The 17875-nt window shown below is 33.5% G+C and overlaps 1 protein-coding gene across 6 annotated transcripts in view; it reads left to right on the top strand.

The window, feature by feature from the left end:
• Window positions 1-17875, top strand: part of KIAA0825 (KIAA0825 ortholog) — a 381528-nt gene that overhangs the window by 75208 nt on the left and 288445 nt on the right. The gene's annotated exons all lie outside the window — the stretch shown is intronic.

A 17875-nucleotide genomic window follows, 5' to 3' on the forward strand; every position in this document is an offset into this window, starting at 1 on the left:
TTTTTCTGTAAGTAGTAATAGAAGTGTTTTCTTTCCTGTTATTTAAATTATTAAAGATAGTGGAAATATAAGTCAAAAATATTGCCAGTAAGAGTTTTGAGTTTTTTGATTGCATAAATTTTTGTTGAAACTGTATGTGTATGTATATATATGTATGTATATACATACACATACAATGAATACATGCATATATTCAATTGTATTTACATATATATAAACTGAAAAAGTATAATTTTTAACCCATTGTATCTTCCAAAGCTGAAGTATTATTATGTAAAAGGAATTGTTGGGGGGGAAAAAAAAAAAGGAATTGTTGAAAATTTGTTGAAATTTGCATTAACTGAACTTGGAAGTTTAAAATTATAATAGTTCAGTCAGCCAATTCCAATAAAAAGCTATTATGAAATACTAATTATAAATTTCTATACTATAGGCATATTTTAACTGCAGCTGTTTCAAAAGTTCCTCTAATGTAATTTTTATAAGAATATATACAAATAAAAGATGATTTGAAAATCCCTGATTTTATTCAAAAGATAAAAAAAGGAAAGAAACTGTTGTAAGGTAATAACCTATATCTTGTCATCATTTAAATTTTTCACCAGTGGAGAAAAATCAAAGTAAAAAATATAATTATTTTGATAATTATGATTAGTCATGATTTTATGTAAAAGGTACATTTCTTAATAGGTTCACAAACTATATTTTTTCAGTATTTGAAAATAAATGCTATCTTTGAGGTCATGATCACTTTATGAAAATTTGCATAGCTCACTATATTTTAGTTTACCTTCCTTAGTAAAATGCAAGAATGCCTAATTATTCTGATATATGAATTTTCAAATAATTTAATGTTTTCTCTTAAAATTTTTATTTTCCTTCAGAAGCTGTATCACATTACACAACAGAGCTGCATCAGCAAATTTTAGGTTATGGCAGAACACGAAGTAGGTTAATTTAGGAACAGTACCATTTTGCTCAAAGCAAATAGATTTTCATTTTAATTGTTAACACAAATTTTAAATGCATTCCATGAGTATACTTATTTTCTAAAATGTTTATATCCTCCAAAAAATCTGCTTACTTATAAAGTGTTTTCAATGTGAAAGTTTTATATGTGCTGAATATAAGTTTATAAAAGAAGAAAAGATCCATATGTTTGAAATATAAGTTGCTGTAGAGTCATTAAGGCTGGTATTGAGGTGTTTTCCCATTTGTGAGAGAACACTATGTGTGTTGGTCAGCTTTAATGCCAAAAATGGATACTTTTCCCACAAGTCCAGGTGCACTGATCTTTCTCAAGCTGCTTTATCTGAACTTTGGTATAAATCACTTGTTACATGAATGAGTTCTGTGGGTTGGGCCCTCAGCTAAATACATCACATTTCTTATTATTCTAATTTCATAAACAAAGAAAGACGCTTAGATTAACTTGCCGTAGATCTTATTGTACAGAGGCAGGATTCATATGGAGGTCTTTATGTCTCTAAGACGCATGAGTTTAACCATTAATGCTACTGGACATTTTCTGAAAGTGGATAAGTAAATACTTGTCATTTGTAAAAGAAGTTTTGAACAGTACTTTTTGTGTGTGCTACCTGAAAATCTATTCAGTTCAGCTCTTTGGGGCACCTACTATGAGCAAGTCATTTAGCAGCTCCCATGTTTAAGGTTCTGAGCTAGACACATTAAAGGGAAGAAAAGTAAATGAGTCACTGCTAATGCTGTGTATACAGCTAAACCAGCTCCAAATTGATCAACATGACTAATATTTGACCCAATGACCAAATTTTATTTATAAAGGAAATACAGTTTAAGGTAAACAAAATGATAAGAATTTATTCATATTGATTAATAAAAATTACAATAATTTATATTCATATTTGAATAAAATCTATATCGGATTGAATGGGTTGTATGTTATATTATCTTTAGTATACATAGTATATATCTTTATGGTCACCAAGTCTTTGATATATTGTCTGAAACTATAAAAAGACATCCCTTAAGTTACATTAGTTAACATTTATTGAATCAGACATAGATGTATGTTATCTCATTTAACTCTTCATTATCTCTTCTAATCTACTCAACAAGGTGGGTACTATCTGTACTGTATAGTGAGGAAACTAAGGCCTAGAGATATGAAGTAATTTCCTCAGGGTTCCAGAGTGCAGCCAGGATCCAGACTCAGGTCTGCCTTACTCCAGAGCCTGGAAGACCAGGATGGAAATAGCACATCCCATTAAAAACACTGCCCAGTGTGCCGACTCGGCTTTAGTGTAGTCACTGTTTTACTTTTCTCTAAACTACCCTACACTCTTTTTATTTGAAGACTACATATTGCCATTTTGAAAGATTTTGCTTATAATTCCTCTTTTGTGATCTACTGATATACCTTAAACAGGCCTTGTATGTATGCTAGCCTTTTTGTTTCAAGGTTTATTGAGATATCATTAACATCTAACATTTTATAAGTTTGAGATGTACATTGTATTGATTTGATACACATATATTGGGAAATGGTTACCACTGTAGCATTAGCTAATACCTCCATCGCATCATATAACTAGTGTTATTTTTTAGTGGTGAAGAGAACATTTAATATTTACTCTCAACAACTTTCAAGTATATAATATATTGTTGCTAACTATAATCATAATTAAGTACACTTGATTTCCAGAACTTACTTATCTTCTAACTGGAAATTTATACCAATATTTCTTCTTTTTCCTCATCCCCCATCCCCTGGTAGCCACCCTAAAACCCTGTTTCTCCAAGTTCAGTTTGTTTGTTTTTATTTCACACACAAGTGATATCACACAGTATTTGTCTTTCTCTGACTTCACTGAGCATAATGCCTTCAAGTTCCGCCCATGTTGTTGCAAATGGCAGGATTTCCTTCTCGTGTGTGTGTGTGTGTGTGTGTGTGTGTGTGTGTGTGTTGACACGTCTTTTATTCATTCCTCTGTAGATGGAAACTTAGGTTGTATCTATATTTTGGCATGTATGGCCTTTATCATGTTGAGGTATATTTTTTTATATTCATTTTGTTGAGAATTTTTTTCATGAATGTTGAAATTTGTCAAATACTTTTTATGCGTCTGTAGAGATGATCATAAGATTTTTATCTTTCATTCTATTCATGTGTTGTATCACATTTATTAATTTGCATATGTTGAACCATTCTTGCACGGGGATAAATCCTTCTTCATCATGGTGTATAATCATTTCATGTGCTGTTGAATCCCATTTACTAATATTTTATTGAGAATTTTTGCATCTGTGTTCATCAGGGACATTGGTCTGTAATTTTTTCTTTAGTGTCCTTTTTTGGCTCTAGTATCAGGGTAATGCTAGCTTCTTAAAATGAGTTTGGGAATGTTTCCTCCTCTTCAATTTTTTGAGAGAATTTGTGTATAAATCTTAATGAGCTCATGTCCTGTTTATGCATGTATCTACCATGTTTTCAATGAGCTAGACAATTTGAGCATACTGAATTTTTAATTGGCTGATTTTTCTAGTACATTGAGAATTAATTGATTCTTCCCTGAATGATCTTTAAATTATCTATCCACACATAAGTATAAACATATGCGTGTTTATATTTATAGTTATAAAATATACATAAAGAGAATATTATTTGAGCATCAAAATAACAATTACTACTTAGGATTTTGTATAAGGCTTTACATGTGAGTTCATTTAATCTTCTAAACAGTGCTTAATATTATTAATATTTTAAATATGAGAAAACAAGGTTCATAAAGGTAACTATTTTCCAAGGCCACACAGCTAATAATCCACAGAAAGGATTTCTCCTTTTGCAGTTATTTGGTATATTATCTGATATGCTACTAATCTCCATGGCAAAAACTGTGCAAGGCACTCTCATAATTAGCAAAAAACCTTTTTTTAATTTTCTTTTTTCATTTTATCATTCCTGTGTTTTACCCCCATCCAGTGTTTTTGCTTCTCTTTCTTAATGGCAATGATTATAACTAACTCTTTTTTCCCCCCAAAATTACGCTTTTATTTTTTTGTTTCTCTTTTTTGTTGTTGTTGTTCGAGTATAGTTGTCTCCATTTTCACCCCACCACTCCTAACTGACTCTTGATTTGCTTGTGCTTATTAACTCAGAAACTGACTAGATTCAGCTTTTATGCTATTTTAATTTATTTTACCAGCTTTCCTTTCTGGTGGTAGTGTTCACCTGAGCACCCAGAGTGAGTTTCACTTGTAACCATGTAGCTGGGCGTTGATTCAGGCTCTCCTGTGGGTGAACTTAAAATATGGCAACAGTCTCTCACCATTTTCTTGTGGTGTACCAGACAATTTTATTTACATATAAGCTTATCCCTTGATTTAAATTGTACATTTTGGCATTATATAGTAACCTTTTCTCCCCCTTTACATTCATATGAATTTGAATGTTTTATTTGGGGGTGGAGGGAGTTTGTGCTGTTTTAGTATTACATACATTTAGAAGTATATAGCTTTTATATTTTATTATTTGAGGAAAGTGATGAAATAGTGGTAATATACATTTAGAGAATCTTTGTGATTTGGTGATCTATCCTAGACAAAAACATTAGTATTTTTACATACACTTTTTACAAAGTTTCAAGGATGATTTAAAAACCAAGATATTTTCAATAACTTTTTAAAATCCATATTCTTAGAGTTTTTCTAATAAATGTTCAGGAAAATGATCATTTTATTAAAGTTTATGCTCCATTTTTTAAAATTTAGTTTAGAAGGCTGTAGAGTAAAACAGCTTTCAAAAAGCTAGAAATTTGCATCCGGCGCTCTGACTGTAACCTGACCTGCCGTTACTGGGAGTCAGATTCTTGTTTACCTGTGCCCAGGTGTCATTTACAGTCCGGGAGAACGGTGCCATTCTTCTGTGTCTACACTTGCAGTGGACAGCTGATCAAATTACTTTAACTTTTAAAATTATATTTTCTTTAGATTTAAGAAAAGTTATTGTTACACTTCTCAGTGCTTTAAAAAGAGTGTTTCGTTTCTATGTAGAAAATTTCAGTTAAATAAATTCTGTATTTTAGTATGAAACGATGTGATTAGGATAAATTTCATGGTTCCCTGTATGTTTTATTCTGACTTTCTTTGAGATTATTGTTCGCTTGAAAGATAGAGACTGAAGAGAACGTGATACATGCCTTTGAATATTTGGAAGGTCTAATGTTCTGCAGTGGGGGAGAGGGTGACACTGGGTGCCTCTGAAGCCCCTTTTCTTTCACAGCCCCTTGTATTTTGTTTAAGGGAAGTCAAGGGTGGGAGGAAGTGGAATCCATCTGGGGATGAAAAGATGTTTATGAGTAAAGAAAGCCTTGAAACCAAAATAAAGGTAAATTTTTAAAAATCACAAATACGATTTTTTGTTTGTCACTGTTAAGTCTGAAGTTTAAACAGATTCTTGGACTGGGGTTCATATCTATCAGTTCGTTCAACTGTAACACCTGTCTCATTCCCAGTAGCTTTTCCAGAACTGCTGCCGTGAAGCTCCATGAGCTGTCCTCATTAACCTTGGACTCCTTCAGCATTTTGATTTTTGTAAGACATCGTGGAGTGGGCAAACAGATTGGAAAGCCTTTGCTATGTCTTTTCCAATGCTATTTGAAATCAATTTATTGACCATTTGTCTGTACCTCTCAGGTCATGATTTCCATCATCTTCTTCTGGATTTGGTGGACCTGTTGATGCTGAGCATTAGAGGTGTTTGAATTTGATTTTTGCATTTTTTTTTTAGTAAAACCAACACAGAATAGATGAAGTAAATAACCATTAGTACTGTTGACATCAACATGAGCTTCAATCATGGTCTGCTAGTTTTTGACCGTGGAATGCCTTTTTGTTACGGGTAAGATCCATGCCATGGAAAATAGGTGGGCAGAATTTGCCCTGAACAGCCTCAGTAATAGTTTGAATTTACTAAGTGCAGCTTCCTCATTCTACAGATCATCTAGGCACACTTCAAAAACACGACCCTTGAGACCATCAGATGCAGTTTTGGTTCCTTGAGTTCTTATGACTAGTGTTTTTCCGTATTTCTTATTTTGAATATAGCTGGTGCTTTCACATCACACCAATCTTTCTTAGAAAATGGACCCACCACTTCTCCTTGGCTCCTTTCACAAGGTGCTTATTCTTGTCAACCACCCTGGTGCTGCTCAGAGAGCCAAAAGGTACAGGTAGAATTCTTGGTTAGGGAGACACAGATCACAATTGGAAAGTAGGCCAGACAAAAGTCGCCCTGTCTCTCTCTCACTCTTCAAGTAGCTATGACTACCTGAGTGATGATCTCAAGGAAAGATACAGATGTATACTGAGGCCAGCATGTAAAATATATACAAAAGGAAGTGTTTGTATGAGTATCGTTACAGAAGAGACCAAGACTGCTGGACGGACACCACGTATCTTGACCCTTTTGTGCTCTTGAGACAGAAGTAAAGATCTCTTTTAGATCTCTGATGAAAATTATGCTTGTTACTAGTAGTAGAAGCTAGAATTTCAAGTAATACGAAACAGTAAGTGGGGAAAAAAACTAATGAAACTAATATCTTTATTCAATTATGACTAATTATTTTAAAATGATAATATAGTTTCAGGGTTTTTTGCTGTACCATTGCCAAAAATTCAAATTGTTGTTAGGTTCCCCCCGACCCTCACTGCTTTATCATAATTGCTATTTTTAAGTGAAATACTGGTGCATTCCTTGTTCACATTTACTTTGCTTGCAGAAAGTGCAAAGTGCACTTGATTGAGAGTCAAGGGTACTGGTCCTGAATTTCCCACCTCCTTGTTTTGTGGCCTTAGCTAAGTCATTTAACCTGTTGGACTTTTTCTAATAAGATAAAGGGGTTATAGTAGGAACTTTAAATTTAAACTTTTTCTGAGACTGTAAGTGACATTGAAGTCATTCCACAACCAGATTTTATGCCTACAATTTGTCATTGGAAACTGCCACATTTATTTTTTTCTGCTGACATTACAGATGTATTAACTGGCTAATCATGTGGCTTTGTATGCCACAGGAGCAGGTAGAAAAGCCTTATTAGACTTTACCTGTGTGATTTTTCTTCCCCAAGTGAAACTTGAAAATAATATCAAAACCGCCCATCTCTTGTGGTTGCATTTTTTTTTTTTTTATGAGGGTTGGGTGTATGAGGAGGGAGGGTAGATGATTAAACAAAAAGAGGAAATTTAGTCTCTCCTTTCAGCTTATTTCTGCAGCTATTCCTAGTAATTCCTTCTGGGATTTCCCCCTTGGTCCCATAACCAAGTATTTTGTTCTGTTTTATTTTTAGTTTCAGTTGTTATTTTTAACTTTTTGCGGGAACATTTTTAATCAGATAATTGAAAATTAAGATCAGAGGCAAGAACTGGAAATGTCATTATTATTCTGTATTGTTGATTGAAAAGAAATCCATAGGCCTTTTCTCTGGCATTCAATAGTAATTTGTGTTTTGGCCTGGGGAAGAACCAGCTCATTTCTGCAAGGCTATAGGCAGTAGACATGGACAGTACTTTCTCCCAAAACACATCTCTGGATCCATACAAATCCCTGTGTAAGTACACAAGGAAAGACTCAGAATGAGACCTATAAGGCATGGAAGATTGATATTCTCCTGAGTCTGTGGATAAGAATTTCACAAGCTATATTATAATGAAACAATTACATATGTTAAACATTTGAAAATAATTTTAGGGTTTTTCCTTTTTTAGTATGTAAAGAAAATCAAAAGTGACTGGGGTTTTGGCATAACTGAAGTTAAAGCCTTTCCTCCTACGAGTTCTGTTGCATGGCATGTTCAGTGCCTCCTGAGGCTTCTCTTGGAGGGTGCTAGGGCTACCATTCCCTTAGCAGAGAGAAGGGGGCTCCTCTTCCCTTTGTTTGAGCCAGGAGGGCATTTTCCATTCAGTCTGATTCCTGTTTGTACTGCCCATCTTTCCATAGTACAAGTACACAAGATGAGCCATTGGGTAAATGTAAAAATTAGAACTATTCATTTTTATTTCATCTTTTGTATAGTAAGCAGGACGGGACACATTCTTCATGCCATTTAAGACTGTTTTTGTGTTAAAAGTCATTCTTAGCCATTCTGATTCTTTTTTTTTTCCAGATTTTATTTATTTATTTTTAGTTAGACAGGAAGGGAGGGAGAGAAACATCAATGTGTGGTTGCCTCTTGCACACCCCCTACTGGGGCCCTGGGCCCCAACCTAGGCATGTGCCCTAGACTTGGAATAGCATCAGCGACCCTTTGGTTCACAGGCTGGCAGTCAATCCCCATAGCCACACCAGCCTGGGCAGCCATTCTGATTCTTGAGTTTTAGTAAGGCACAAGTAGCTTAGGTTTTATTTTGCAGGAAATGCTTGAATGAAGTACATACGTTGCAAAATGTGCTACTTAAAACATAAATTAAACATTAATTTTTGTTAATATTGTCCCATTGGTCATCTTCATTTTTCCTTATCTGTTTATAAGTATGTAAAGTTATTTATATAATAGATAATGTTTTTAGGTACATTTTATTCACCATGCACCATGCTAAGCACTTTATGTACTAGTATACCACTTGATTCTTGCCTCATCTTTGAAAAGTTGGATATTACCCCTATTTTCTACATACAGAAACTGATGTTGGACAAGTTAAGTAGCTTGCCCAAAGTCCCACGGCTAGGAAGTATCTTGACTGGGATTCAGATCCTTCTCTGAATTATGACCAAGCTTACCACTGTGACTTTGTCCTTTGCAAAATAAATTCACTTGTAAGATAAAGAATCCTTTTGTAATTTTAAGAGTAATTCCCATTTTAGCCACAGATCCTGGTTTTTGTGTTGGACTTTCTGAACTTGTACTATATATTTTTTTCTGCATATAAAATTAAACTTGAATTTTGGAAGGAACTGTAAAAGAGTACAAAGCTATATTACTGGATTTTCTGTTTGGGAATTATTTGGAAAGACAAAAATCCAAGTAATACATATAATACATAAAAAGGAAAATAATACATTAATATTTGAATTAATGTAAACAAGTAGATGGAGATTCAATTAAGCTGCGTACATTTAAGCTTTTTTGTTAGAGCTAAGCTAAAAGTAACTGAATTATTGAGATAGTTGATGTAATTATGGCTAGATTTGAGATCCTTTTTATGATTAATAACACCATTATGTTTGCAAGATGCTTCCACATTTTTGGTTTTTGTATATGACTTATGTTTACTGTGTAACCATTCAAATTAGTGCAGAATTCTAGTTCTTGTTCTATGGGTGAAGAGCCTAAGGCATTTTTGCTAACAAATCAAGTTTGAGACTGAACTAAGAAGTATCTTCCCACTGTACCGCTGTGCCTCATAAGAAAATAAGCAGAGTGTCTAACATTATAATGTCCTTTCCCTAAGGAATTGATGATGTTTTTAAGTTTTTTCAACTAAAGGTTGTATAATATGAAGAATTACTTGATTAAAAACTATGATAAAAATGACTGAACATGTATGTGTATTAGAGGGTATATGTTATGTGCTTGAGTGGGTATACAGTATACATTATGCATGTGTGCACATATTTTTATTTATCTAAAACATGTTTTCTGCTGTGTGAACTCTATTTCTCTGACCCAGTTATTCACCACTTAATGTTATGAGGCTTCTGATTTTTTGTTCTAAAGACAGTAGGGCAAGAGAGATGGAACATATATTTTGAAAGAGAGAAAATCGATACAATTTAATTTGAGTAATGTGTTTGCCTCCCTAAGCAACAATTAGCAAATAGTAAATTGTACTCAATTATTGACTTCCTCCTTCCTTAGAACAGCTGTATATTCTTCTTAGGGGTAGAAAGAATTTCTACTTGTTACATCCTCTAATTATGGCTTTCAAATACTGAGGATGATAAAAATGATTCAGTTTGGTTTCTCATGAGGGGTCATAGGTCACTTTGAGATTTATATACCTTATTACCCAATAACATTTTTAAAACTGAGAAACTAAAAAAAAGGATTAAGATACTGAGATATTAAAGTCATATTTTTTTTATCTGGAGAAAGAAATCGTCTAAAACTGTAAGTAATATATTAATAGAATGAAAATAATTACAAAAATTATTGAAAAGTTTAGAATAAAATTATTCTAAAAGTGAACAGGTTGATTTGGCAACTATCCTATCCTGAACAAAGAATATGGACAAGCAATAGACGTGAGGCTGCTGCGCGCCAAAAGTTCATATTCTGTAGAAAGAGTTGCTAACTCTCCATGCAAGCTTCCTAAACCTTTTCTGAATTCTGAAAATTATTTGTTTCTCTACATCTTGAATTTGCGAACATAAAAATAAATGCTAGTTCTTAGTTCTGTTATTTTTTTATGAAAACATGTATAGGTTTTTATGTGTATACGTGCATCCCTAAATTCTTGTTCAATATATGGTTATTTTCCAGTGAACTATTATAATGTTGGATATTGTTTAATTAACATTTTTTTCTCAGGTTCTCAGAAAATGTAATATTTGGCTTCTGGTTATTATCCTAATACTCAGTTATTAGTACCCCAACTTTTTTTTTTTCATAAGGGTTCAAGAAGAAAAGGTTAAAAAGTGAAAAATCATTGATAGGATAGATTCCTTTAAAGGTAGAGTCTTTTTAATTGGAGACTGAGAGTTGTAATGTTTGATCCTGCACTATAACATTGTTTCTTAGGAAAATCAACTTAAAAATTTACATTATGTTAGAACATTTTCATCGTCATTATTTATACGTAGGTATGAAAATCTTCAACCGTCAGTGTTACGTCTATGAAGTCATATGAGGTTTGATGCCCAGTCAAGGCACATGCCCAGGTTGCAGGCCAGGTCCCCATTTGGGGGAGTGTGAGAGGCAACCAACTGATGTATCTCTCACACATTGATGCTTTTCTCCCTCCCTCCCCCTCTGTCTAAAAACAAAGTAAATAAAATCCTTTTTTGAAAATTAAAAAATAAATAAATAAATAAATAAGCAATAAGGAAAAAATGTCCTTGGGGTGTGGGATAAAAAGGTATATTGCCTTAATTAAACTGATCAATGTCTGCTTTTGAGATCTCTCTTCAACATTGAGTAAAACACATAAAGCCCTTGCCTATTATTTAGATAAATGTAGTTTATCTTACCCTATTACTAGTTTAAGGATAACAGAACAATAGTAAGTACTAAGTTAGCAAGTAAAAGCTAGTGAGAGACAAGCATTTAATAAGGTTTTATAATTTCATTAAAATATAAAAGACTAATTTGAATTTTTGGTATTTTTAGATTTCTGTATATACTGAGCTGATTTTAGAATAACTGGCATTATATTGTTTGTCCTCCAAGGTAGAAATTAAGTTTAAAATTCAGTGTTAGCATTTTCATTAGCAAAAAAATAACAGTGCTAAATATAATAATTACTGGAATAGATACTGAGGTTTGAGAAATAATCTATCCTGAAACGAGAGAAATTACCTCCAAATTTTATGATTGTTGTCAGAGAAAGTTATGTTATAAAATTGTTTTATAGTGCCTTCCTGTATCTTTTTTCCAAATCATACTGAAATCCATTATAATCATCATTTTAATGTGTTTTTTTGTAGCACAATAAAATCATAATCCTTCAGCTATTTAAAAGAGGGTGTACTTTTAATGAACACTTTTTCTTATCGTTTTTCTTAGTCATGGTTACAAAAGCCGTAAAGTTCATGGTTATTGGTACATGAGTCTAGTAGTTGGTGGAGCCTATACCCTGAAGAAAAGTAGGAAGACACAGCAATCACAGCCCTTTTAAGATTTAATAGCTAAGATCTGATGTGAAATCAGTATGCACAAATGAGAGTAATCCTTGCTCAACTTTATAGAAAAGAAATTACTGCACAGATTTGGCCGAAGCTTATGTTCAGCCAGTCCCTCTGAGGAGACCTCTGTTGTCTTTATTGAGCTTGAGCAGTTGACCTTAACATTTCATTATTTGGATTAAATATGTACAAATTTAAGTAAGTGTTCTTTGTTCATTGATGAGTGATAATCTTGTGTTTTTCCTTATTTCTGTAACATACAGAGAACAACATATAAAGCCTTGTAGAGATTTGAGTTACAAAAAAATTTTTTGACATTTATGACTACATCTGAAAACAGAATTACTAAATTACAAAATTTAATGAAAGTCACTCAGTCATGAATCAATGTGAATTTGTTTTTTGTTAAATTTTGATAATGTGTCAAGGTTTCTGGGCCACCAAAAGGAAACCAGAAATCAGACAGATGTTTCAAAACATTAAATACCCTGATAAGGTTTGCATCCTTGTGGTTTCTCTGCTGTCCTGATTGTTCTTTAAGGTTCTGTCATTTTCAATCAACAGAGAGTACATGTGATCAGTATATCTGATAAACTTGTCAATGCCTCTTTAAAGCGGGATTCCCCAACCTATTCAATTCAGACACCACTGCTTCATTTCAAGTATCATCTTGATAAGACAGAGCTATGTCACAGGCATCTGTGTATAGCCAGCTCGGTCTACAACTAATTTGTGCAGGAAAAAATTAAATCAGGAGGTAAATTATTTCATGATTGCTCATTCCCAACAGAGTTGGGCATCATTCTGAAGAAAATATCAAATAATTGGTTTCAGGCCGTGTCAGACACATGCAATTCCCTTCTCTAATGGCTGCGGGTGGTAGCAGCAGGCCTCAGGGGTCAGCAGAGAACTGGAAATAGCTCAGTGCCAGGCACTGCAATGGAGAGACGGAGCACACAGGAAATGAAGTGGCAATAAGTGCAATCCATAGGGGAAATGTGCTTCACTTGGAGTTTAATATATCGGTTCAGAATCTGGCAGGAAGCCATGCAACAATTGTTTACCTTTTTGTCAGCATCTGCATCTGTTCTGTTTTGTAAACAGCATTTAACTCTCAGTCAGTAAGTGGTGGAATCAATAATAACTGTTAAGGGATTTTCTAACCCCCCTCCTTTTTTATATTCTATCACAAATGTACGCTACAAACAATGTTTGCCTTATATTAACAAGAAATAGACATTAACAGGGTCAAAGGGATTTGGTTGGGAACATTTTATAGCTTCTTAGGTTTCCAGTAATTATATCTGTGTGATTTGAATATATTTTGTAACCTATCCAAATTAAACTGTTTTAAAAATCCTAGCAAGCAGTAATGAAGATGATTTTTTATAATTATCGTAAGTACTGTGTATAGAAAACTGCCGGCACTATTTGTAATAATTTAGTTTTGTGCAATATTGTATATTATAGCTGCTATGCAGAAATATTAAGTTGCCTTTTTCAGTTTTAGGAAATTAGTGATTATATCCAGCAGTACTAATTATTTCAAATATAGTTATTTTAAAAAATTACACACCACAGTGAGACATAAAAAAGGGTCTATCTGTGACTAGAGCCTATAAAACTAAATACATCATTGGTAAATGCAAAAGGAAGAATAACACTACATTTAAGTTCACTGTCTTTGGGGACCTGAGTAGATGAATACTGCCATAAACACAGGATTGTTACAGTGGTTATGGCATCACTTAAAAGTGAGTATCACCAGGATCAGAGGACACATTATTGCTAATGGGATTTATGCATGCGTCTCCCCATGTACTACTTTGATAATTTACTCCTTAAAATTTCCCCATATACAATTGCTAAGTTGCCTTGTTTTTACTTTATAAAACTACTCCATATCTCATTTAACCCAAACCTAACTTTGTTTGCTTCTGTTTTTACTTGCATAATAAGCATTAAATGTTGAGCTTTTCCATTAATTTTTCTAAATGCTTCTTTAGTCTTTCTCTAGGATACCATAAACCACAAATACGGTTTGGGTCACTTAGTTAAACTTTATATTCTTTTCTCTTTTTCACCTTATACCTCTTAAGTGTTTGGTATGGCTTTTTCAATTTTCTTTGTAATCATTTGCTGCTTCACTTATCTAAATTATTTTGGCTCACATTTTTGGTAGTTTGTCATATTTTTTATTAAATAGATTTAATTAGAAATGAGGATTTGGAAATTTGGTTAATATTTTTCTTAACTCCTCTTGAGACTAGTAAGTGCTTTGGCTTCATTTTCTTGACTGCGCGTATTCATTTATGTGGCATGCTGCCACTGTGCACGATAGTAATTAATTGATAGTGATACACATGCAAGCATTATGTGTACATTGTAAATTCATGGTTATAAGTTAGAATATCTAGATTTTGATGCTTTCATCATCAGCTGAATTATAACCCAGATTTCATAAATTTCTACTTGAAACCCATTATTTGAATGAAGTGTAGCATATGTTCAGGCTTAGACTGTAGAGCAGACTTGCCTTTTGTAACTGTACATTCGGGCCTAAGATCGAGACCTTACGACATTTACACGATTCAGTAAAAAGAAAATAATATTGAACACTATTACATGCTTTGATCTATGAATATAAAGAAAAATATATTTTCATAGAAAGGTTTGTCTCCAAATTAGAGTCTGCTCTTGCAAACCACAGACAAAATTTAGAAGTCATCTCTCACCTTTTATAATTATTTTCTTTACCAAGAATAATGGTTACATGTTACCAAGTCTCTCTCTATAGTTTAAAGAATATAAAAGTTTGTGCTTTACCTCTTCAAAATGTACTTTATAGAAACTAGTATCTTGTGCCACCTCATGTTAAAAATTTTAAGTCATGCCCTAATCTTTTAATATGCAAGTTTAAAACTGTTAATTGAAATTTTCATACCAAAGGACACAATGTTCAAAGTTTTATAGTCCCTAAAATAATCAAAGCGGCTATTCTGCATTTATGATAGCATTTACTTTCTCTAGCAGAGCTTGAACATTGTCGTAGTTATTACATCCTGATGGAATGTGTAAGGCGCTCGTGGAGTGATGAGTGTTGTCTATGGATCATCGGCTAATTTTTGAAAACTGATTGTTAAGGTAGTCCTTTGTTGTATTAGGTGAAGGCAATAATCACTATTCCCCAAGCAAAGGGGAAATTAAGTGCTAATTAGCAGGGTATGAAGTGTGTAGTAGCAGGTAGAGCATAAGCAGCATTTTCCCACTGGTAGCAAACACTGTCTTGGGATAACAGAGTCACAAATTGATTGCTGATAACTAGTTGTATTTTTCAAACCCTGCAAACTAATATTACAGGCCATGAGGTTACTCAATACCATAGCAAAGTTTTGTATTGAAATCTTATCATAGTAAAGTTTGAATTTTCTGCTAAATTATTTTAGAATTTATTCTAGGCATATTTTGTCATTAATTGGACCTTTTCCTTTAAGAATTTGCAGTCTCTATTCAGTGATAAGTTTTATTTTCATGTTTTTTATTTACAAAAGATCTTTGATAAAAGATAGATGTGACCCTCTTTATACTAATTTTAAAAGAATTTGCATGTAATCCGCTTTCATAGTCATCAAATAAAATTGCTTAGTTATCTATGTTTTCACAGTTGGAGGCATTTAATCTTCATTGGTGATGTGGTGGAGCTGACATAGTTCATGCTTAGTTATTATACCATAACTTAGATTTGATCTTCAAAATTGGCTTTTAAGATATTTTAAGTTGGCATCTCCATGAAATAAAGGGTTGAATACTGAGATTACTTTTTAATATCACATGGACATAATTCTAAGTGTTAACTTTGATTTATAATTAATACAATTCTAAAAAAGGCAGTCTCTGTTAATATAACTTTGTGTTTTCTCAAGCAAAGAACAGAGTTGTACTATTTTCTCAATAGTTAGAATGTATAAAAATCTCGTCTTCTTCTTGAATCCCTCAAAAAACAAGATTGTTCATCTAATATCACTTTGGCATCACTCCTGCCACTTGTGATAAAAACAAAGAGACACAGCTGCTTCCCCAGTTTGTCCCATCTAGCCTTCTAGCCTTCTAGCCTCCAAGTGAATGCCAAGCATGCAAGTCTCACTTGCACATACTGGAAGTCTTGGCTCTCCAAACCACTGTAGGTGGCTGCTTTCCAATCATGTTTGCTTGGTATGAGAGAAGGCAAACCCCACCAGTGATTAAAGAGAGGGGCTTTACCACTTTCTCTCCAGTATAATATTCATTGTCCCTCTACACTTTTGAGACAAGGGCCACCCTTCTATCCTTATATGAAATTCTCATTTATTGCTCAAATTTACTTCTCTGATACTACTTCTCCAAACACCTTAGGGAAATATGATCTTTTCAATGAATGCCTTATGTAAGAGATGTTTAGGGTATGATAATCTCTCTATATCATTTGTTAAAATTAGAGCAATTTGCAAGCTGATCTAAATGAGTCTCTTTCTTCCCTTAAGCCCCTTAATTATAGGTACATTTTGTGATCATAATCCTTGGTGCTCCGGCTGAAATCATAGGCTTCTCCCACAGCATTCCCTTGCAGGGCCCTGCCACTTTGGTCTAATGGTGAGGAAGTCTGGGTCTGAGGTGTCTACCAACCTGGAAGATGCCAAAGGTTGGAAAAATCAGAATGGACTCTTCCTCATTAGGAAAATTCTCATACGTGCTTCTCAGGTGGCAAGACTTTCCTGCTGAACCCTTAGGAGAAATCAGAGAGGTTCTTGGATTGAGTTCCTCTAAAGATAACCAAGAAGGGAAAGAGAAATGCTTAGGAAGGCGTGAGTAGGCTCTCAGAAACAGGAGTGAGACTGTCAGATAGATAATGGAGTGCGAGTGCTGTGGAAAGAGCTAGAACAGAGATGGGATGTTCCTGCTAAGGACCGTACGTGAAGACACATCCTGATTTGTAGGGCAGTGGGGTCTGGGGTCTCACCAGAGGCCTTCCCAGATAGAGAAGAAAACTAAGTTGTAGGGTCACCAGGGGGGAGGTGGCTCCACTTCCCAAATGAACCCGGGAGCGTTTCTAGAGCCTGGGTTTGTTTCAGAAATAACACAAATTTGTGAAAAGGGGAAGCTTTGTGGAACACTTGATTATGTTTCCTGACATTAACAAGGGGGAAAGAATTGATAAAATTGAGATTATTTAGATTATTCATGAAAATGTTATGGAAAATCATTTATCATTTAGGACATTATGTGAAGAGGGCCAGATTTACATTGATAATGGGAAGAAAGAAAAATTAGTATTTTAAAAATATATTACAGTATTTTTACCTTTTGTACAGTCCTTTGTGCATAATTAAATATGTAAAGTTATGCTAAATTACAGATTTCATAAACATGAATCTGAAATTTTTTCTAGTATACTTGTAGATTTTATGATATCAAATATTTAAGACTGGAATAAAAGATAAAATGATCGACTGCTAGAAATACATTTTGTTAGGAATAATTTTCTTAAAAAATTATCAGTAATACATTTCATTATAAAACTTAAAATATTAAATATATATTAAGGAGAAAGTAAAGTCTTCACATTTTCTCCCCTCCATTCCCAATTCCCAGGATCACCAATCTTATTTACACTTTGTTGAATATTCTACAATTTTATTACACACATATAAGAATTAATATATAAATCTGATTTTAAAAAATGAGATCAAACTAGACATATTGTTCTGCAATGTGCTTTTTTCATTAATATTTCATGCCCTCCTCCCATGTCAGTGCAATCTGGTCTGACATTCTTTTCAGCAGCAACATGATATTCTGTGATGTAGATGTAGCATAATTTATTTGCATAAGGCTAAATGTAAATTGATTTTATTAGATTTGTTGACTCACTGGATTTAGAACAATCTTAATTATTTCTTTCCAAAAGCAATACATGCCCACTGTTATATATAAATGTGTGTGTGTGTATGTACACATTTTAAGTGTATAAAGTAACAATTGTTAGGTCTCTTTCACCTCTCTACACTTAATTGCTGT

Source organism: Desmodus rotundus, chromosome 1 (genome assembly GCF_022682495.2).
Source record: "Desmodus rotundus isolate HL8 chromosome 1, HLdesRot8A.1, whole genome shotgun sequence".
NCBI lineage: Eukaryota > Metazoa > Chordata > Mammalia > Chiroptera > Phyllostomidae > Desmodus > Desmodus rotundus.